Consider the following 23,732-nt stretch of genomic DNA (forward strand, 5'->3'; position numbering starts at 1 on the left):
ATCAGACAGGGTGGTCCGAGTCTCACAATCGGACCACCCTGTCTGATTCTCAAAATCGGACCAAGATTTTGGGAATCGGACCACTTCATCAGAACTTAAAATAGAGGGTTTTGGAACCTACCTGACAGTCTTGGCCACCTTGTTCACATCTCTGACCCCCCCTAGAAACCCAATTTAGCCCTTAGAACCCAAAGACCAGACAGGATAACCGAGAATTCACCCCAAACAGCTAGACATTGAGTGGACGGAATTTAGAACTTGACTTGACTTTCCATAACCAACCAACCAACCCTGAAGCAGAATAGAGAACGCAGCATGGACTTTCAGTAAGACCTTAGATAAGCTAGAACCTGCGCTTAGAGCCATATCAGGCTACAAATGTGAGGGGAAGAGTGGAGTTTGCATTGAGCATTTTCTGCATCTGCACCTCACTTTTGATTTTATCACCAAAGGTGTACTACAAGAAAACAAAAAGCCTATTTTCGCAATGAGCACTAGAAAGCACGAAGCATAACTTGTGAATAAGATTGACAACTGCTTTTAATAACAGGGAACTCATCAGGAGATATAATAACATCAAGGAACCCACTATTAGAGAAGATCCCAAAACATAGTTGGGTGCCTGAGAGCTCGATCAGTAGGACCTTAAGAGGACATGAAGATCCAGAAGGGGACAACATAGAGGATCGGATGCTGCCGGAGCTACTCAAATTGATCAACGACCTTGTGGAGTTGGAAGTGGGAGCAATGTCAGGATCACGAGGCAAACAAGGAGAGGACCAACTGGACTTGGGAGAATTTCCAGCTTAGTGCACGAGTTAGTCAATGAGTATGACTTGTTGACTAGGACGTAGTTCAGGGAAGACCAGTAGGGGAAGTGGTAGCAAGCCTAGAAGAGGAAAGAAAGGCGATTAGAAAGGTGCTAGAGAGCATAATTGCCTATAACCACGAGCAGAAGACTAGGAAACTCCAACAAGATGTAGACATGTACGAGGCCTGGCGTGTGCTGCCTTGGCTGGTGCAGCCAAAGCAGGGCCAAATGCAGAGACAGAATGAGCAATAGAGGCTGACTTATCGTTGAGTGAACTCATAGCCAAGTGGCTCATGGACACAATACGTCCGCTAAGCAGAGCGCAACAACCTTAGCCACTGCATTACTCTCAGGATTAGGGGTCACGCAAGGGGCAAAGGGGCAATCTAGAATCCCTATTGTAGCAAAGCAGCTAGACAAGTATGAACCTAGCAATGACCCATATAGCTTTGTGGAGCAATTTCAACAAGTTTGCGAAGCAAACGATCTCACGAACCTTGCACAATGCTCTCAAGCTTTCGGTCTATGCTTAGGTGTGGGAGCTTGTTGAGATATCGAGCTCCACTCGTGATACGCCAGGGTGACCGTTGTGTATTTATGTCACCGACTTGTCAGTTGCAGATGCGGTTGGTACACCGCCCCTGAATAATAGCTACATGATAGCTATCCTTATCTACTCTAGTTCGTGGCTCAGTTAGTATGCCACCTTAGTTAGTTGAGTTTGGTTTGAGACCCATATCTAGGGTTCTTCTATTTCTTTTGTACTTGAGTTCTTTTGGCTTACACAACTAAGAAGAGGAAAACTGTTTTCAGCCTCCACCCTTGTGTGTCTTCCCCCATTGTGCAAGCAAGAAAGCTTCAAGCGAGACTCCTTCCTTCTCTCCCACAATCTTGACATGGTATCAGAGCCTTGTTCGTGGTAAGGAGCTCAAGAAAGCAAGCTAAGCTCGCGGTGGTCTGGTAAGAGGAGCAGTGTTGCTTTCATTTCCTGTTTTGGGAGCAGATCTCTGCAGGTAGCACAGCCGGAAATTGCAGGAGTGCATTGTCTCAGGTTGAGACGCCCTTCGCGGTGAAGCAAGAGGGCAGTATATGCTGCGGGAGAAGGCTTTAGCCCTTGGCGACCTTGTTTTTTTGATTTGAGGCCATTTCGGGGCCTGTTTTGCAGACGGAAGTTTTCTGCACGCACTCAGGAAAAGGCTCGGTTTTATGCTGTGCAGCCACTGTTCTACAGGTCGGTGAATAGTTACAGTAAAAATTGCATTGTATGCTTGTGCGCAGAGACATTGGGAGTTACATAATCATCCCTGTTGCCTGTTGATGCAAAATCGTCACTAGGAAGTGACTGTGTGGTCAAATACCACTTTCGCCAGATTTGCAGATTCTCCCTTGTGAGGGTGAAGCTGTGGGTTTTGCAGTGACAGAATTTTTTGCAGTCTTTTGTAATGGCATCTGATTCTCTTTCACAGATTGTCACTGAAAAGCTTGACAAGAACAACTTCCAGGCATGGAAGTTTAGAATGACGAATTTCCTTATGGGAAAAGGATATTGGGAATTTGTTGCAGGAAATGAAGAAGAACCAGTTCTTCCTGATGTTCCCAATCAACAACAAATGCAGGCATTTAAAACATGGCATGAGAGAGCCAGGAAAGTTATGTATTGGCTGTCTATCAGTATTTCAGACTCTATGATTGTGCATATTCAGGATGCAAGTACGCCAAAGGAGGCATGGGATACTTTGTCAAAAATGTATAGCACAAATACGCAAGCCAGGAAAATGCAGCTCAAGCAAGAGTTGCATAATGTGCAAAGAGAAAGTATGAGCATCAACGACTACCACATGAAGGTGAAGAAGATTGCAGATGCACTTGCTTCCATTGGGTCGCCAGTGGAAGATGATGATTTAGTTTCTGTGACCTTGAATGGTCTAGGAAAGGATTATGCACAGTTTCGGACATCCATTTCAGTTCGTGAAAGATTTCCTGATTTTGAGGAGTTGATTGCTCTTCTAATTTCTGAGGAACAGAGAAATGGTGGTGCATCTTCTTCAGGAGGAACTTCAAAAGAAGCTGTCTTCTACTCAAATGCTGGAAGAGGTAGAGGCAGAGGTAGAGGAGGCCGATTTGGAGGCCGTGGTAGAAATCAGAATATGCAGCAAACTCAAGAAAACCAGTCCTATGGAGGAGGACGTGGTAACTCTAGAGGCAGGGGGAGCCAAAGAGGTCGTGGTGGATGGCAAAGAGGCCAAAATGCAAACAGTAATGTTGAATGCTACTATTGTGGTAAAATGGGTCATATGGCTAAAGACTGCTATAAAAAGCAGAATGACATCATGAATGGAAAACTGCAACAAGGGAATTATGCATCTTCTAACAGACAGGGTGATGACAGAAATGAACATTTGTTCATGGTGCAGCACATGAACAATTCTGTGACAAGTGCAGAAGAAAGCAATGATGTATGGTATGTTGACTCAGGTGCATCAAACCACATGACAGGTCATGCAGAATGGATGGAGGATGCAAGGAAAATGGAAAAACCAGGATTTGTGGAGACTGGTGATGATACTGCACATCCTATTGTGCAGATTGGAAAAATTCCCTTGTCTATGCAGGATGGGAAAAAGAAATACCTGTCCGATGTATTTCATGTCCCGAATATCACTAAGAATCTAGTTTCTGTCGGTCAAATGGTTGAACAGGGCTTGCAGGTCAGATTTAATCCTCATGGATGTTTTGTTGAGGATATGAAAAATAAAGGTCGCTTGGTAGCAAAAGGAAAGAAGAAGGGCAGAATGTTTACATTGGATGCAGACATGTCTGAATTGAGTGCAGCAATGTTTGCACATGGGACCGGTGTAGTTGCAGATATTGATATCTGGCATAAACGCATTGGTCATGTTAATGTACAGCGACTTAAATCAATGCAGGCCCAAAATATTGTTGCAGGATTGCCCAAATTCAAGGTTGCAGAAATGCATAAGGTATGTGAAGCCTGTCAGTTTGGAAAACAGGCAAGGAAACCATTTCCTAGACATGTTCAAGAGAGTAAGAAGCCATTGGAATTAATCCACTCTGATGTGTGGACTACTAAAGCTACATCTCTTGGAGGCTGTCATTATTTTGTCAGTTTTATTGATGACTATAGCAGAAAAGTTTGGGTGTATTTTATGAAAAAGAAAAGTGAAGTTTTTGGGCATTTCAAAACTCTTAAAGCTATGGTTGAAAAAGAAACAGGCTTGCAGATAAAATGCCTAAGGTCAGATGGAGGGGGAGAGTACCTCTCAAATGAGTTTGCAAAGTTCTTGCAGGAGCATGGCATAAAGCAGCAATATTCATGCAGTGATACCCCACAACAAAATGGAATTGCAGAAAGGAAAAACAGGCATATTGGAGAGGTATCTCGTGCCATGCTCAATGAAAAAGACTTGCCAGATTTTTATTGGGCTGAAGCAGTTGCTACAGCAGTCTACATAATGAACAGGACTCCCACTGCAGCAATACATGGATTGACTCCAGAGGAGAGGTATACTGGTAGGAAACCAGATATTTCTCATTTGAAAATTTTTGGTTGCATTGCCTATGTACATGTGCCAGATGAGCTGAGATCCAAGTTGGATCCAAAAGCTGAGAAGTGCATCTTTATTGGTTACTCTCTGCAGCAAAAAGGGTATAGATGCTATAACCCTTCTACTCGTAAGTTTACAGTGAGCAGAGATGTTGTTTTTGATGAGATGAGTAGCTGGTATAAACCAGTAAATGTGATTGATGATGAAGATGCACAAAATGGTAATGCTACACAGAATTCACAGCAGCAGTCACAAAATATTAGTGGACCTGGAGCGTCCTCTAGCAGTGGTTCACATTCTTCGCCATGGACAGGCAGATTGAGATCAGGAGAATCTTCTCAAAGCAATGCAGATAGTGGTATGCAGGTATCACGAAAAGGAAAAGAGAAGGTTGATCAGCCCATGTTTGATGTGAATGCAGGTCACTCTTATGTGGATGGTGAATCCAGTGGCTCAGAACAGAGCATTGATGATGAGTTGGGTATTCCTTCTATTGTTACACCTGGAGTAAGGAAGACCAGGGATGTTTTGAGAGCACCTGGGAGTGAACCTACTTTGCGCAGGTCTACCAGAGCTAGGTATCCTGTGGATAGGCTGAAATATGATGGATTTACGGCCATTCATTATGCATATATGGTTAAAGTGATACAGGAATCAGAACCCACTTCTTTTGAGGAAGCCATGGGAAAAGAAAAATGGGAGAAAGCCATGGATGAAGAAATGGATGCCTTGGAAGCAAATGCTACATGGGAGTTAGTACCTTTGCCTAAAGGTAAAAATGCAATTGGCTGTAAATGGGTTTATAAGGTGAAGCACAATGCAGATGGTTCTGTGAACAGATACAAGGCAAGATTAGTAGTCAAGGGTTATGCACAAACATATGGCATTGACTATGAAGAAACATTCAGTCCGGTTGCAAGGATGGCAACCGTAAGAGCAGTCATTGCTATGGCTGCATCAAAGGGATGGTCTTTACATCAGATGGATGTAAAGAATGCCTTCTTGCATGGTGATTTGCAAGAAGAGGTCTATATGGAGCAGCCACCAGGTTATGTGCATGCTGTTCATCCTGAGTTTGTTTGCAGGTTGAAGAAAGCCTTGTATGGCTTGAAGCAAGCACCTAGAGCATGGTCTGACAAGATAGGACAGTATCTTGTCACTATTGGCTTTCAGATTTCCAAGGCAGATTTCTCACTTTATGTGAGAAAAACAGAGAAAGGTATTATGCTACTTGTCATTTATGTTGATGATTTGATTATGACAGGTGACAGTGATGAAGATATCCTTCATGTGAAAATGCTATTGAAGCAGAAGTTTGAGATGAAGGATTTGGGAGAGCTGCGTTATTTCTTGGGCATTGAGGTGATTAGATCACCAAGTGGGATACAGCTCTTGCAGAGGCAGTATGGATTGGACATGCTGTCCAAATATGGGATGACAGGCTGTAAGCCTATTTCAGTTCCTTTGGAGCAAAATGTGAAGCTGAGCACAGATGCAGGTGAGCTTCTAGAAGACCCTACTATGTACAGACGCATAGTAGGAAGTTTGATTTATATGACTATTACCAGGCCAGATTTGAGCTATGCTGTTGGATTGGTAAGTCAGTTTATGCAGGCTCCAAGGAAACCACATTTGGATGCGGCTAGACGCATACTTAGGTATGTGAAGTCCACATTGCAGTATGGACTATTTTATGAGACTGGGGTTCAGATACAGTTGCATGGATACACTGATGCTGATTGGGCTGGTAGTATTTCTGATAGACGATCTACCAGTGGATATGTATTCTCTTTTGGGAGTGCTGCAGTCACTTGGAGCAGCAAGAAACAGCCTACAGTTGCCTTGTCGAGCACAGAGGCTGAGTACAGGGGTGCAGCAATGGCTGCATGTGAGGTAGCTTGGTTGCATAAGCTACTTTATGATATGCATCAGTCTACAGATGGGCCAGTTGTCATTTATTGTGACAACATGAGTAGTATACACTTGGCAAATAACCCAGTCTATCATGCTAGAACAAAGCACATTGAGGTGCATTATCACTATGTGCGAGAGAGGGTTTTACTAGGTCTTATTGATCTAGTTTATGTCAGCACAGAGGATCAGGTAGCTGACATATTCACGAAGGCATTGGGCGCAGAGAAGCTGCGCAAGTTCAGAGACCTGCTTGGTGTGCAGGAATTGGGATTGAGCTCGAGGGGGAGTGTTGAGATATCGAGCTCCACTCGTGATACGCCAGGGTGACTGTTGTGTATTTATGTCACCGACTTGTCAGTTGCAGATGCGGTTGGTACACCGCCCCTGAATAATAGCTACATGATAGCTATCCTTATCTACTCTAGTTCGTGGCTCAGTTAGTATGCCACCTTAGTTAGTTGAGTTTGGTTTGAGACCCATATCTAGGGTTCTTCTATTTCTTTTGTACTTGAGTTCTTTTGGCTTACACAACTAAGAAGAGGAAAACTGTTTTCAGCCTCCACCCTTGTGTGTCTTCCCCCATTGTGCAAGCAAGAAAGCTTCAAGCGAGACTCCTTCCTTCTCTCCCACAATCTTGACAGAGCTTTCGCTCAACTGCCAAGACCCACGGACCGCTTATCGTTTCAAGCGTTCCAAGCAAGCTCTAATGGCTATCTCTCACCTAGCCGATGCGCCATCGATCCTATGAGTGTTTTGAGTTTACCTTGATGCCCGATCGAGTACCCTCCTCTCTCTTGCACTCCGGTAGCTCCACGATTCTTGATGCTAGCTCAAGCATCCTCAAGCCTCCTCCATCTCCAAGCTCCATCCTCCATAGCCGCACGCGCAAGAAAAGAAGAGGGAAGAGAAGAGAAGAAGATGAGAGGAGATGGTGAAGAGCTTCACCCTCTTGGTCCCTCACTCTCACACACACTCACTCCCTCACACTCTCACACTCCCTCTCTCAAGAGCACACACAAGCAAGGAGTAGAGAAGAAGAGAGGAAGAAGAAGACTCTTTTTACCACACACCAAAGAATGAGCTTCTCATTCACTTTTCAACTTTATATACATGCCCTAATTTCCATGGGCGGTCATCCCCCTTTTTTACATGGCCGGCCATTAGCCTAGGCCCCTTTTCTCATTGTCCTTCTATCTTCCTAGCTTCCTTTCCATCGCCTGTCTACACTTACAAATTGCACGGGTGAGAGCTCGGTGCTCTTTTACAAGATTTCAGGGTGCGCCTTTTTATTTTAAAATGCGCATTTTCCCCTTTTGCATTTGCATTGGACTTTTAAGGTTGCCCTTGCGCTTTTGGTCTTCTTTCCTCTTCTTTCTTCAGTCGGGCTACCTTTTTTCCGCATTTGCCTTGCATCTTTCCCACTTTCTTTTGCTTTCTTCGTGTTGGGGTTAACATTACCCCCTCCTAGACGAGTGCTAGTCCCATGGCATTGTGGTGGGCCATTGTGGTTAGTTACGTCGGCCTTTAGGCGGAACAGGTAGGTCGGGGTTGGGAGGATTGATAGGTGATGGAGGTTGGGGATGATGACCAGGAGAGATTTTCCGGCATGCTTTAGGCTCCATGAAGATACTCGGCATCTGTCACATGGTTGTGGCACTGGTTATGTAGCCAATCGTCTTTTGAGTATGAGAAACGCTTGAAGTAATAAGCAGTCCCTTAGGATGATGGTATTGGAGGGATTTATTGTGAAGAAACCCCTCAAATGCGGTTTGGCTTGCAAACGCGTGGCTTCGATTGAAGATCCTTGTCTTTGAGTTGAAGGTCTTCAAGCTTGTGGAATCAATAAGCGATCCGTGGATCTTGAGGCATTGGGCATGGATCATTGGACGAGGCGGTTCCAAGATCTATGCCAATGGCAGGTCTGCCTTGACTTGATTCACTCAGGGTGGCCATCAGCACAGTAGGCAGGTGGCCAGATGCCGGTACAGGAAAAGAAGCGTTGACCATTGAGGGAAGCCGTGGGTGATCCTCCTCCGCGGGTAGCCCTGTCTTGAAGTGCGAACATATCCTGCAAGAAAAATTGTGCACTCCCTAAGGGGTGTAGCTGTCTTGCTGTGTAGTGCATGGTGCGTGTGGCAGTGGAACTGGGAGATGGGTCTGACCTTGGGGTAACGTCCCACACTTGAGGACCCAGTTCGTGCTTTGTTGGCAGTGCAGTGCAAGTCTTAGGGTGACAGGTCTGAACGTCCTGCCCTTGATGTGCCCTAAGTGTGAAGTGGGGGGGGGGCGCTAAGGAGGATCCTAGGTGCGGTGATTGTGGTGTGTCTTTCTGTCTTCTTCTTCTTCTTCTTTTTTGCTTTCTTTCTTTCTTTAAAAAAAAAATATATAATAGCATGAGGAGGCGTATACATGGAGGCAAGCGGTACAAGGGCATGACAGGAGTTTACTCCTTGTCATTTGAATGGTGGGTAGGGGTTGGCGGAGGGCGGGGGGCCTTGTTAAGGAATTTTCAACTCAACAAGTAGCCTTTGATGTGGAGGCGGGTCTTGAGGGTGGTGGTAGAAAGGAAGGGGTGGTTGCACTAGGTGAATTTGCTGTCGTTCATGTCTTCGAGTAGTGCACCACAGAAAGATGGCAAAAGAGAAGCACGCATCATGAGGCGAGTCATGGTGTTGTTGTCTATGGCATTGGGGTCAAAATAGAGGGGTGGGAGGTGGCGTTCTTGGGGTGCAGGCTCTTGGTGGACTAGGATCCTAATTAACCTAAGATAATTACAAGTGGTGATGAATGCGGGGTCGGGACAAGAGGTGAACTCGTTAAGAAATTTATCTATAGAGCTATACAAGTCGGGGAGGGTGAAGAGAAGGGCGTCCCTATGGGAAGTGCTATTGGTATTATAGATAATGGGGAAATCGAACCTGCCGTGGATGGACGGATTGAAGTCTACCCCTACCCTTCGAGGATACGGCATAAAAGTGGGGTCGTCTCTCTCTAAAGGGAGGGTGTTGCAAAATGCTATCCACGCTTCCAGGTTGACGTAAAAAATGTGTCTCCTCCAGGTGGGTTGGCAATTATAGCCTTCCACTGATCTAGGCACATGGAGGACTTTATCTTGCCAAAACTCGCGGTCCTCGACTCCCCAAGCAGTTGGGTGAGCCTCATGCTCGACTAAGCACTTGGCTTTGAGTCTTGCCCCCATGGCAATGACATCCTCTACCAGTTGAATGGGCAGTACCCTATTCAAGGCAGTGGGAAACTCAAAGTGCAAGTCGAAGGGGTCGCGATTATACTCCTACTGTTCCCAGATAATCAATTCGGCACGGAATTCAGCAGGGGAATCTTGGGTGCACAGTAGGAGAGGGGCAGGCTGTCTTGGAACAGGTCTGGCATTCAGCTTTCTTCTTGCCTTCTCCACCATCTCTTTCTTGCAGTTGGTTTGGGCTGCTCTTCTCTCGGCAGATGTATCAGGGGGCTGCACTTCGGCTTGTTGTGGCTGAGGGGGTGGTGGGACGTATTCCTCCTCCTGAGGTCCCAGATCGAACTCCGGTTCACCCCCTTCTGCTTGCTCATATTCTTGTGTTTTTGTCTCTGTGAAACCGAGGTCATCTATCTCCTGCGCCGTCAGGCCTACCTGTGCAAGATATCTCCTCTGCTCCTCTAGGCTCTGCGGCGAGCCTCCTAGCTGTAGCGGCACGTGCAGGCCTGCTATGAGAGCTCTGCACGCAATGGTTAGTTTACTTTGCAGAGCTGATCATTGGCTTCATCTCCTTCCGATCTGGTGGAGTGGAGCAGCGTATTCAGAAAGGTGTGCTGCTGGGCTATCATGGAGAGTTGGGCCGCCTCTGCTGCCTAATTCTCAGCCAGCACCCTGTCTCCTTCGGCCTTGGCTAGCCGGTATGCTAAGTCCGGTACTCTCTGCTCATTGTGATCGGCCCATTCTTTTGCCCTTCTTTCCATATCTTCCAGGCTCTGCCCCTGATGGAGGGTCATTGCCATGAGCTGTTGCTGTTGCTGGGCCTTGAGCTCACGGTGCAGGCGGGACTGCTCCTGGCGTTCATCTGCGATCTGCGCATTGAGCTGGTCCAGCTTCACCTGCATCCTTCGCACCTGTTCTACCCTTAATTGGTCCAGCTCTGCAGCCTCCTGTCTGAGTTTATCAAGCTGGCTTTGCGCTTCCAGGTTGACTGCAGATAACTGATCATTTTTGCACCAAAGGTGGGCATTCGTTTCCCTCTCCCCATTGAGACGCTCCATCAAGATTTTTATTCTTCCCTCCCAGGCAGCATCACGTTCCTTCAGGGCTTTTAATTCTTCCGCCTCCTTAGTGCTGGCTTCCTCCCTGAGCACAGTGATTTCCCTTTGATATTCTGTTATCTGCTTTGTTCTTTCCAGTTGGAGGGCGGCTTGTGATTCTCGTTCCGCTGCCAGCTCCTCCACGGCTATCCTCCTTTCTTCACTGGCCCTTTGCAACTGCGAGAGCAAATCCTTCACATACTCGTCGTATTGGCCTGCTGGAGGTGGGGGGTGGGGCATGGTCGTAGTGGTGGTGACATCTTCTATTTTTTGCCTTTTCAGTTCGAGCCTTGGCTCCAGTTTAGCCGTGGCTGCCCTTTTGGCTCCTGAAGCTAGGGTGGCCACGGTCGCTTCCCTTGCCAGCTCCCTTTCCACCAAAAATTGCAGCCAAGTGACCACATTGCTCTCGTCGACTTTTGGGGTGGGCCCTTGGGTGGCGGTGGCAAGGGGTGTCATCAGGATAGGAGCGGCTGGTATGGACAGTATGAGGAGGGGGGAGGCTGGCCTGATCAGGTCCTTTCCTTTTCCTTCTCCAGGGGGCAGGGGCGCGATTTCCAGTACACCGGTACTGGGACCGGGTGCCTCAGGTTGGTTCGGACCCTTTGCTCCTTCCTCGTCTCTTCTGTGCTGTTCCTCGATGGAGCGATGGGTTGCCAGCTCCAATTCTTCCTCTTCCTTCCTTCTCAGCTCCTCCTCGGCCTTCTTTTTTGTTTCCTTCTCATCCCTCACCGACTCCCTTCGAGCCCTTTCCAGATCTTCCTTCTCTTTCTTCTTTCGCTCCTCCTCTCTTTTTCCATGTAGGGCCTTGGTTCCTTGTTCCGCGTGCCTTTGTGGTGTAACCTGGGATTCTCCCTCCTCGTCGGTGTCCGTTTCCTTCTCATCAGATGACCTTTGCTGCTCTTCCGTGTGAGGCGGGGACTGTGACGGTGACTCGCCACTTTCCTCGTCACCTCCCTCTTTGTCTTCTCTTGCTTGTCCCTGCCCTATCGCTTCTTGGATGATTGCCGTAAGGACACCTCCAAACCTTATGGTGGAGGCCTTGGAAGATGATACCTTGCGGGTCGATCGGGACCACGGGGACTCTCCTGCCACGTCTCTTCCTCCTGTTGCCAGGGCCTTCGCCGAAGCCTCAATTGTCTTTCTCATGAACCCATTAAGGTTCACCTCATCCAGTGATTGCACCGCAATGCTGTCGAGCAGAGGTACATTGATTCGGGTCATAATGCTGTTGTACCTTTGGCTTGAGAACAGTGCGTGCACCATCTTTGCCTGCAGCTGAATTTCTTGGTTGGGGATGTCTGCCAGGCTAATTCTGTCATTGGTGTGAACCTTCACTTTATCCATCCCCAACATGGCATAGATGTCTCTTTTTGGCTTCCTTTTCACCTTATTTGGCAGCCTTAGTGCCCTTTCCACCAACTCGGGGGTTAGCTCGATCTGCACCTGTCTAGTAGCTTCCTTGTCATGCACCATGACGGTGCTCCTGTTTCTGTTGAAGGTATACAAGAAATCAGTGCACAGGGTGTAATCTATCCTCCGGCCCACTGCATCCAAGTACTTCTGTGGCACTACTCTATGATTTGACGTACTGTCGGTTCTTCGATGACTACGTCTTCCAGGTTGAAGACATGGCAGAACTTTAACTGGTTGAAAGCTCTTGTTTCCACCGTGAGGCCATACTTTACTTGTTCCTCCTCCGAGAAGGGAAGCTTGCCTGCTTTGTCCTGGCTTCCCATGGTCGCCACCTGCACATTTAGCCATTTCTATTTTTAGTATTTTTTGGCAACTAATTTGCTGGAAAAACAAAAGCATAGCAGATTTTATTGATCATAGCCTTAACTTTGCCTTTCAGACTTCTATCACCACCTTTTACTTTTGCATTTCCATTTTAAGCGTTTCACACTTGTTTACTTTTTAGATTTTATTTCGTTTATCCCCTTTTTATTTTGTTTATCCCCTTACTACCCCTTCCCCCTTTGGAAAAGAAGAATCCGTCCGAGGATTGGAGGTTGTGGGGCCAAGGCATTCATCTTTATTTGTGTAGGAGCCAAGCGTAGAAGTTGGGGTTATATTCCAGTTGAGCAATGCAGTCCAGATCAAAGGGTTGAATTCCTACATGTGTGATGTACATGAGGACATCTGTGAGGAAATCACCGGAGTCGACCCTATTTGCGATGTGGAGCTCTTCCTCTGTTAAGAGGCGGTCAAGATAGGGGTGCCCTGTGATATGTTCGTCCATGGGTCGACCCCAAAGAGTGGTTAACACTCTATATGAGGTAGGCGTAACGTAGGTGGGATCATACTTGGCCGTTTTGATGGCTCGGTGTTGTTCGCTGTTGGTCATTATGCGACATCCGTCGACTTTCCATTGCAACCTAAGAGCGTACCAGTGCCTCAAGAAGGGTGATCCCGTATCAGCCAGGTGGGATAACCTTGCGATCTCTTGGTCGGTGATGGCAGATGTTGTCCATGGGTCAAATGATGTGATGAGGCATTGCTTAATGGCTTGCTCTTTGGAGACCTCGCTAGCGAGCAACTCAACGGCGGCAGAGCGAGAAGCCTGTGCAAAGGCGAATTCAAAAGTCTCCCAAGAGCAAGGCATATTGCGCACGTCTGTTGCAAAGGGTTCTGCTAATAGACCCAAGTCCAAGCGGTCATAGTTGAGGGCCAGTGCAACAAAGGTGGCATCGAGCTATTTGATGCAGTCCACCACATCATCTCCAGTGTCCTCTGCAAGGTCAGTGGCCAACGTTAGAAATGACTTTCGTTCATAGGGGGGCTTAAGGTCGACGGGTGGTTGAGGTCTGCTGGAGCTGGAGGTTCTGACTGTACAGAGTTGCGACTGGGAGTCCGTTTGAGTCGGCAACCTGGCTGTTGGCAAGATGGATGGGTCGGGTTTGGTCACAACAGCTAGGCTGCGGAGCGGCGGGTTGACTTGGTCGGATGATGCCACTTGTGGTGGTGGCCGTTGTTTGGGCCGATAGGTGTGTGCGACTCTCTTGGGCTGATGCATAGAGGGGTCAGATGGCTGGGGTTCTGGAGAGCACTGCGGCCCATGGTCTTGAGGCGTCAGGGGACATGGGCTGATCAGACTTGAGGTCAGCATAGGACTAGTGCTTTTGGCAGTAGGGACCTTAGGGATCCACAGCGAGGCATTCCCCTCATAGTAGCCTTGCGCATGTAGGAGGATTTTAGGGACCCATATTTGTTTAATCACGCGGTGCTTCCAGTGATGGAGTCTTGGTTTCCTGGATTTAGAGTTGTAGGTCTTATGCAGACATGCACATCTAGTCCTAGGCGGTTCTCGAGGTTGTTTAGGTACCCATTGCAAGCGAGGCTTTTGGGGTTTTTCTTAGTCTTACCTATGGCTGTTTCTATCGGTGGCCCTGTGAATGGTGATGGTGTTACGAGAGTCTGCTTTTTAAAGGTTTGCCCAAGCAATGACTCTGTGCCTGCATCCGTGGTACTTGGCAATACGTAAAACAGCATGGGGACAGTTTTAGACTCGATAGAAACGGCGACTCTGCATGTGCCGAGAAGCGCGTAGGATTGAGCCCCGTATGGGCTTAATTTGGCCGTTGTGGGATGAAGTAGTGGTTTGCCGAGTTGGATCCAATGCTTGTGCATTAAGACATTGAAATCTGCCCCCTCATCAATCAAGGCGTTGAAGGAGCACGTTTGCTTGGCAGTGACCGTGACACGAAGGTAGGCGGGTTCTACAGGCTCCTCCTCATTCTCGTAGATTTCAGTAATTGTGGCTACTCGTATTTTGATAGGCGGTTCTACCATTGGTGGCTCATGCAAAGGATGAGTGGGAGGGTAGTACTTCTTGACACGGCTACCATTGAAGAAGCCTATTCCTTCACCATCCAGTGTCTCAAGCTCGACATTACCAGTTCGGCTGATTGCCCGAACCTTGAAGGGTCCGAGACCTCTGAATTTCATCTTTTGCTTATGTTCTTTAACTGAGTAGAGGAGCACTAGGTCACCCTGCTCAAACTCCCATTGCTTGACATGTTTGTCAAACCAGCTCTTGCGTCGGGCTTTCTCGCACATAAGTGCGTGGGTGGCTAGAAGACGAGTCTCTGATAGGCGTTCCAGCTCGACCAAGCATTGCGTCCTTGCTTCCTTCCCTTCTCATCTTTCTTGGAGCGCTATTCCCAGGCTAGGAATGAAGAATTCTAATGGGAGAATGGCTTTAGTCCCATAGGTCAGCCTAAAAGGTGTTTGACCGACGGCTGTTTTATAAGGTGTTCAATAGGCCCACAAGGTTGCCATCAACTTGTTATCCCAGTCGCTTCGTGAGGCTGAGACTACTTTAGTCAGGACGTTGATGAGAATTTTGTTGGTTGATTCCGCCTGGCCATTAGCCTGAGGGTAGTATGGTGAGGATTTGCGATGGATGATAAGAAAGGCAGATAGGAGATGCGGATAGGAGATGGGCTATCACTTCGTTGATGAAGTGTGTTCCTTGGTCGCTAACCAGTTCGATGGGGCAACCGAAGTGCGAGATTACTTGCTCCCATAAGAACTTGGCAGTCATCCTAGCATCGTTTTTTCGTGTGGCTCTCGCCTCTGCCCATTTCGTGAGGTAATCCGTGGCCACCACGATGTACTTGGCTTGTGAGTATTGCGCCGCGGGGCTGATGGGTCCTATGAAGTCAATCCCCCATTTTTCGAAGGGTTGGCGAGCAATAACAGGGATTAACTGTTGAGATATCGAGCTCCACTCGTGATACGCCAGGGTGACCGTTGTGTACTTATGTCACCGACTTGTCAGTTGCAGACGCGGTTAGTACACCGCCCATGAATAATAGCTACATGATAGCTATCCTTATCTACTCTAGTTCGTGGCTCAGTTAGTATGCCACCTTAGTTAGTTGAGTTTGGTTTGAGACCCATATATAGGGTTCTTCTATTTCTTTGTATTTGAGTTCTTTTTGGCTTACACAACTAAGAAGAGGAAAACTGTTTTCAGCCTCCACCTCTGTGTGTATTCCCCCATTGTGCAAGCAAGAAAGCTACAAGTGAGACTCCTTCCTTCTCTCCCACAATCATGACATGGTATCAGAGCCTTGTTCGTGGTAAGGAGCTCAAGAAAGCAAGCCAAGCTCGCAGTGGTCTGGTAAGAGGAGCAGTGTTGCTTTCATTTTCTATTTTGGGAGCAGATCTCTGCAGGTAGCACAGTCGGAAATTGCAAGAGTGCATTGTCTCAGGTTGAGACGCCCTTCGCGGTGAAGCAAGAGGGCAGTATATACTGCGGGTAAGGGCTTTAGCCCTTGGCGACCTTGTTTTTTTGATTTGAGGCCATTTCGGGGCCTGTTTTGGAGGCCGAAGTTTTCTGCACGCACTTAGGAAAAGGCCCAGTTTTATGCTGTGCGAGCACTGTTCTACAGGTCGGTGAAAAGTTACTGTAGAAATTGCATCGTATGCTTGTGTGCAGAGACATTGGGAGTTACAGAATCATCCTTGGTTCCTGTTTATGCAAAATCGTCACTAGGAAGTGACTGTGTGGTCAAATACCACTTTCGCCAGTTTTGCAGATTTGCCCTTGTGAGGGTGAAGCTGTGTTTTTTGCAGTGACAGAATTTTTTGCAGTATTCTGTAATGGCATCTGATTCTCTCTCACAGATTGTCACTGAAAAGCTTGACAAGAACAACTTCCAAGCATGGAAGTTTAGAATGACAAATTTCCTTATGGGAAAAGGATATTGGGAATTTGTTGCAGGAAATGAAGAAGAACCAGTTCTTCCTGATGTTCCCAATCAATAGCAAATGCAGGCATTTAAAGCATGGCATGAGAGAGCCAGGAAAGTTATGTACTGGCTGTCTATCAGTATTTCAGACTCTATGATTGTGCATATTCAGGATGCAAGTACGCCAAAGGAGGCATGGGATACTTTGTCAAAAATGTATAGCACAAATACTCAAGCCAGGAAAATGCAGCTCAAGCAAGAGTTGCATAATGTGCAAAGAGAAAATATGAGCATCAATGACTACCACATGAAGGTGAAGAAGATTGCAGATGCACTTGCTTCCATTGGGTCACCAGTGGAAGATGATGACTTAGTTTCTGTGACCTTGAATGGTCTAGGAAAGGATTATGCGTAGTTTCGGACATCCATTTCCGTCCATGAAAGATTTCCTGATTTTGAGGAGTTGATTGCTCTTCTAATTTCTGAGGAGCAGAGAAATGGTGGTGCATCTTCTTCAGGAGGAACTTCAAAAGAAGCTGTCTTCTACTCAAATGTTGGAAGAGGTAGAGGCAGAGGTAGAGGAGGCCGATTTGGAGGCCGTGGTAGAAATCAGAATATGCAGCAAACTCAAGAAAACCAGTCCTATGGAGGAGGACGTGGTAACTCTAGAGGCAGGGGGAGCCAAAGAGGTCGTGGTGGATGGCAAAGAGGCCAAAATGCAAACAACAATGTTGAATGCTACTACTATGGTAAAATGGGTCATATGGCTAAAGACTGCTATAAAAAGCAGAATGACATCATGAATGGAAAACTGCAACAAGGGAATTATGCATCTTCTAGTAGACAGGGTGATGACAGAAATGAGCATTTGTTTATGGTGCAGCACATGAACAATTCTGTGACAAGTGCAGAAGAAAGCAATGATGTATGGTATGTTGACTCAGGTGCATCAAACCATATGACAGGTCATGCAGAATGGATGGAGGATGCAAGAAAAATGGAAAAACCAGGATTTGTGGAGATTGGTGATGATACTGCACATCCGATTGTGCAGATTGGAAAAATTCCTTTGTCTATGCAGGATGGGAAAAAGAAATACCTGTCCGATGTATTTCATGTCCCGAATATCACCAAGAATTTGGTTTCTGTTGGTCAAATGGTTGAGCAGGGCTTGCAGGTCAGATTTAATCCTCATGGATGCTTTGTTGAGGATATGAAAAATAAAGGTCGCTTGATAGCAAAAGGGAAGAAGAAGGGCAGAATGTTTACATTAGATGTAGACATGTCTGAATTGAGTGCAGCAATGTTTGCACATGGGACCGGTGTAGTTGCAGATATTGATATCTGGCATAAACGCATTGGTCATGTTAATGTACAGCGACTTAAATCAATGCAGGCCCAAAATATTGTTGCAGGATTGCCTAAATTCAAGGTTGCAGAAATGCATAAGGTATGTGAAGCCTGTCAGTTTGGAAAATAGGCAAGGAAACCATTTCCTAGACATGTACAAGAGAGTAAGAAGCCATTGGAATTAATCCACTCTAATGTGTGGACTACTAAAGCTGCATCTCTTGGAGGCTGTCATTATTTTGTCACTTTTATTGATGACTATAGTAGAAAAGTTTGGGTGTATTTTATGAAAAAGAAAAGTGAAGTTTTTGGGCATTTCAAAACTCTTAAAGCTATGGTTGAAAAAGAAACAGGTCTGCAGATAAAATGCCTAAGGTCAGATGGAGGGGGAGAGTACCTCTCAAATGAGTTTGCAAGGTTCCTGCAGGAGCATGGCATAAAGCAGCAATATTCATGCAGTCATACCCCACAACAAAATGGAATTGCAGAAAGGAAAAACAGGCATATTGGAGAGGTATCTCGTGCCATGCTTAATGAAAAAGACCTGTCAGATTTTTATTGGGCTGAAGCAGTTGCTACAGCAGTCTACATAATGAACATGACTCCCACTGCAGCAATACATGGAATGACTCCAGAGGAGAGGTATACTGGTAGGAAACCAGATATTTCTCATTTGAAAATTTTTGGTTGCATTGCCTATGTACATGTGCCAGATGAGTTGAGATCCAAGTTGGATCCAAAAGCTGAGAAGTGCATCTTTATTGGTTACTCTCTGCAGCAAAAAGGGTATAGATGCTATAACCCTTCTACTCGTAAGTTTACAGTGAGCAGAGATGTTTTTTTTGATGAGATGAGTAGCTGGTATAAACCAGTAAATGCGATTGATGATGTAGATGCACAAAATGGTAATGCTGCACAGAATTCACAACAGCAATCACAAAATATTAGTGGACCTGGAGCGTCTTCTAGCAGTGGTTCACATTCTTCGCCATGGACAGGCAGATTGAGATCAGGAGAATCTTCTCAAAGCAATGCAGATAGTGGTATGCAGGTATCACGAAAAGGAAAAGAGAAGGTTGATCAGCCCATGTTTGATGTGAATGCAGGTCACTCTTATGTGGATGGTGAATCCAGTGGCTCAGAACAGAGCATTGATGATGAGTTGGGTATTCCTTCTATTGTTACACCTGGAGTAAGGAAGACTAGGGATGTTTTGAGAGCACTTGGGAGTGAACCCACTTTGCGCAGGTCTACCAGAGTTAGGTATCCTGTGGATAGGCTAAAATATGATGGATTTACAGCCATTCACTATGCATATATGGTCAAGGTGATACAGGAACCAGAACCCACTTCTTTTGAGCAAGCCATGGAAAAAGAAAAATGGGAGAAAGCCATGGATGAAGAAATGGATGCCTTGGAAGCAAATGCTACATGGGAATTGGTACCTTTGCCTAAAGGTAAAAATGCAATTGGCTGTAAGTGGGTTTATAAGGTGAAGCACAATGCTGATGGTTCTGTGAACAGATACAAGGCAAGATTAGTAGTCAAGGGGTATACACAAACATATGGCATTGACTATGAAGAAACATTCAGTCCGGTTGCAAGGATGGCAACCGTAAGAGCAGTCATTGCTATGGCTGCATCAAAGGGATGGTCTTTACATCAGATGGATGTAAAGAATGCCTTTTTGCATGGTGATTTGCAAGAAGAGGTCTATATGGAGCAGCCACCAGGTTATGTGCATGCTGTTCATCCTGAGTTTGTTTGCAGGTTGAAGAAAGCTTTGTATGGCTTGAAGCAAGCACCTAGAGCATGGTCTGACAAGATAGGACAGTATCTTGTCACTATTGGCTTTCATATTTCCAAGGCAGATTTCTCACTTTATGTGAGAAAAACAGAGAAAGGTATTATGTTGCTTGCCATTTATGTTGATGATTTGATTATGACAGGTGACAGTGATGAAGATATCCTTCATGTGAAAATGCTATTGAAGCAAAAGTTTGAGATGAAGGATTTGGGAGAGTTGCGTTATTTCTTGGGCATTGAGGTGATTAGATCACCAAGTGGGATACAGCTCTTGCAGAGGCAGTATGGATTGGACATTCTGTCCAAATATGGGATGACAGGCTGTAAGCCTATTTCAGTTCCTTTGGAGTAGAATGTGAAGCTGAGCGAAGATGCAGGTGAGCTTCTGGAAGACCCTACTATGTACAGACGCATAGTAGGAAGCTTGATTTATATGACTATTACCAGGCCAGATTTGAGCTATGCTATTGGATTGGTAAGTCAGTTTATGCAGGCTCCAAGGAAACCGCATTTGGATGCAGCTAGACGCATACTCAGGTATGTGAAGTCCACATTGCAGTATGGACTATTTTATGAGACTGGGGTTCAGATACAGTTGCATGGATACACTGATGCTGATTGGGCTGGTAGTATTTCTGATAGACGATCTACCAGTGGATATGTGTTCTCTTTTGGGAGTGCTGCAGTCACTTGGAGCAGCAAGAAACAGCCTACAGTTGCCTTGTCGAGCACAGAGGCTGAGTACAGGGGTGCAGCAATGGCTGCATGTGAGGTAGCTTGGTTGCATAAGCTACTTTATGATATGCATCAGTTTACAGATGGGCCAGTTGTCATTTATTGTGACAACATGAGTAGTATACACTTGGCAAATAACCTAGTCTATCATGCCAGAACAAAGCACATTGAGGTGCATTATCACTATGTGCGAGAGAGGGTTTTACTAGGTCTTATTGATCTAGTTTATGTCAGCACAGAGGATCAGGTAGCTGACATATTTACGAAGGCATTGGGCGCAGAGAAGCTGCGCAAGTTCAGAGACCTGCTTGGTGTGCAGGAATTGGGATTGAGCTCGAGGGGGAGTGTTGAGATATCGAGCTCCACTCCTGATACGCCAGGGTGACCGTTGTGTACTTATGTCACCGACTTGTCAGTTGCAGACGCGGTTGGTACACCGCCCATGAATAATAGCTACATGATAGCTATCCTTATCTACTCTAGTTCGTGGCTGAGTTAGTATGCCACCTTAGTTAGTTGAGTTTGGTTTGAGACCCATATATAGGGTTCTTCTATTTCTTTGTATTTGAGTTATTTTTGGCTTACACAACTAAGAAGAGGAAAACTGTTTTCAGCCCTCCACCTCTGTGTGTATTCCCCCATTGTGCAAGCAAGAAAGCTACAAGTGAGACTCCTTCCTTCTCTCCCACAATCTTGACATTAACTCCATCTGATCCTTACGAATCGGGACTTTTGTCCGTTGGGCACTCGTCACAATGCTTGACGAATTGCTTAGCATCGCGGAAAAGTGTGGGCCACCATAGCTGGGACTACAGTGCGTTCCGTGCTATTGTGTCTCCGCTAAAGTGTCCTCCTGCAATGCCGTTGTGCGCCTCTGAGAGCACATCATGCATCTCATGCTCACACACGCACCTACGCAGCAATCCGTCTTGCCCTAGCCTATAGAGTTGGCCTGCAATCAGTTGGTAGGGCTGGATTTTCAGGATCAAGTGCCTAAGTCGTGCCCGTTCTATTGGTCGTTCGGGTAGTCCATGCTCGAGCACTTGGACTATGTCATCTGCCCAGTATGGTGTCAGATCAGTCCTGAATAGGTCTCCTTCGCTGGACATGTGGAATAAGTGGCTGTCAGGTAACTCATCCATGATGCCTTGTCCAGCGGCTTCTCCTGTGGGTATACGGGACATATGAACAGCCATGTAATGTTGTTTTCCCTTCCGTACCACCACAGAGAAATCAAACTCTAGGAGCAGGAGGAGCCATCGAGCTATACGTCCTATAGCACAAGGTTTGTTCACTAAATAGAGTAGGGCTTGAGGGTCCACGAAGAAGGTGAAGGGGGTGGCCAACAGGTAATGCCAGAACTTCTTCACGGCGAACACCATGGCTAATCCCTCCCTTTCCGTTGTCAAATAATTCATCTCTGTCTCAGTGAGTTTCCTGCTAGCAAAACTCATTGGGTAATCTAGGTTATGCTCACCAGGTTGGCACAACACTGCCTGCACGGCAAACTTAGAGGCGTCAATGTGTACATGGAAGGTAATGGTCCAGTCCGGGGCTCATAGAATCGGTGCCGTTGTTAGAGCCTTTTTCAATTCTTCGTACGCCCATTGGCATGCTTCGGTCCACTCGAAGACAATTAGCAGCTTGTACAATGGCCTAGCGATCAGCGCGTAGTTCAGTACAAACTGCCGATAGTATCCTGTGTGACCTAAGAAGCATTGAACTCCCTTGTAATTACTTGGCAGTGGAAGGTCAATGATAACCCTGACCTTCGAGAAGTCCGTGGCAATGTTGTTCTTCGACACCACGTGCCCTAAGATGCATCCGTGCTTCACCCAAAACTGACATTTCAAGGGGTCCAGGGAGAGACAATATAAGCGACATCGTTCAAAGACCGTGCGGAGTTTGTCTAGGTGTTCAATCTAGCTCGAATGGATACACAGGTAATCGACAAAGACCTCTAACTCCTTGCGAAGCATGTCCTTGAATATGGTGCACATGAGGCGTTGAAAGGTGGCGGGGGCATTGGTTAACCCGAAGGGCATGACTACGTATGCAAAGACACCCCACTTAGTGGCAAATGCGGTCTTGTGCATGTTTGCAAGATGCACTTGCACCTGGTTGTACCCTGAGAAGCCATCCAGAAAATTGTAGGCTTCCTTGCCTGCCACTCTCTCAAGTATGTGCTCGGTGTACGGCAAGGGATAGGTGTCTCTCTTTGTAGCAATGTTCACCTTTTTGTAATTGACGCACACTCGGACCTTGCCGTTCTTCTTCATCACAATGAATATGGGTGATACCCAGTCTGTGTGCTAAATTTCGTAAATGAATCCAGCTCTCATTAGCTTGTCAATTTCCTCCTTGACAGCATGGGCGTGTTTTGGATTCATGGGGTACGGTCGCTGCTTGACCGGCGTTGCGTCCGATGTCATGGGTATGTTGTGAGTCACAACACTCGGATCTACCCCCCGTAGCTCTTCTAAGGACCATGCAAATACGTCCACGTACTCCCGCAAGAGAGCGAAAAGACTCAACTCTTCCTTACCAGTTAAGTCATTGGAAATAAACATTGGTCGGGGTGTCTCCCCTTCCAGGGCTAGGTTAACCTCCTTGACCTTGGCTAGTCCTTCGATCAGTTCGCTTGTCTGCCCTTGACGCTTGGCACCTAGCAGAACCACTACCCTATCCCCTTTTTTGAATTTAGTGAATCGCTTAGGGAGGTCATGCGACTTTTGCTGCTCTTCTGATCGTGTATCTTTGGGGTGCTTTGCCCTATCCTGGTGTGAGCGTCTGCGTCTCAAGTGGACGGGTAAGTCCCCCTTGGTGTGTCTGGTCATGGGCGGCCTAGGGATCTCTGGGTCGCTATTTGAAGTAACTTCCGATTCAGAGTCAAACCCTCCATCTTCGCTGGAAGGGGCGGTCTCCCCTGGTGGAAGCAATTTTGATGGTGATTCGGTTCTAAGTATTGATGTCATTCCTGCTTGGGCTAGGCCTGCTTGCTCCAGGTCTATGGCCCCCATACATTCGAACCACGCACGATCACATTCCATGCGCATGACTCCTTGCTCTAGTCTAAGGGCCTGCCTTTTCTGTGGCTTGGCGTCTGCTTGTATCTGCTCAATTTCGCGTCCATCCGTGTCGTACTCTATGGTATCCACTTCACCCTCGCTCTCACCACTGAAAGATTGGCAGTCTTCATATTCATCGCAGGAATCTTTGTCATTCAACTGCCCATCGTCTGCTAGGGCTTAGAATGCCCCGTCTTGTTGGTCTGGAATCATGGCCGAGTTATACATGAGGTTCAGCTCATGCACTCTGGTCCATTACCACTTAGGATCCTCTTAGAGATCCTGGAGCAGTTTGAAGTTGGCAGCCGGGTTACCCGCTAGCTGGTCTGCTAGATATTCCAGTACCCCCTGGAGTTCCCTTTTGTTGGATGGTACTTGGAAGGTGACAGGCTTAGGTCCTTCATGGAGACTTGCTGCCATCATGTAGACAGGTGTAGAGAGTGCTTCGTTTGTCTTGCCAATTGTTTTGATGGCCTGCTCATACGCCTCATGG

This window comes from Lygodium microphyllum, chromosome 11 (genome assembly GCF_053477565.2).
Source record: "Lygodium microphyllum isolate KBCC chromosome 11, Lygodium_microphyllum_v1.1.10, whole genome shotgun sequence".
In the NCBI taxonomy this organism is placed as follows: domain Eukaryota; kingdom Viridiplantae; phylum Streptophyta; class Polypodiopsida; order Schizaeales; family Lygodiaceae; genus Lygodium; species Lygodium microphyllum.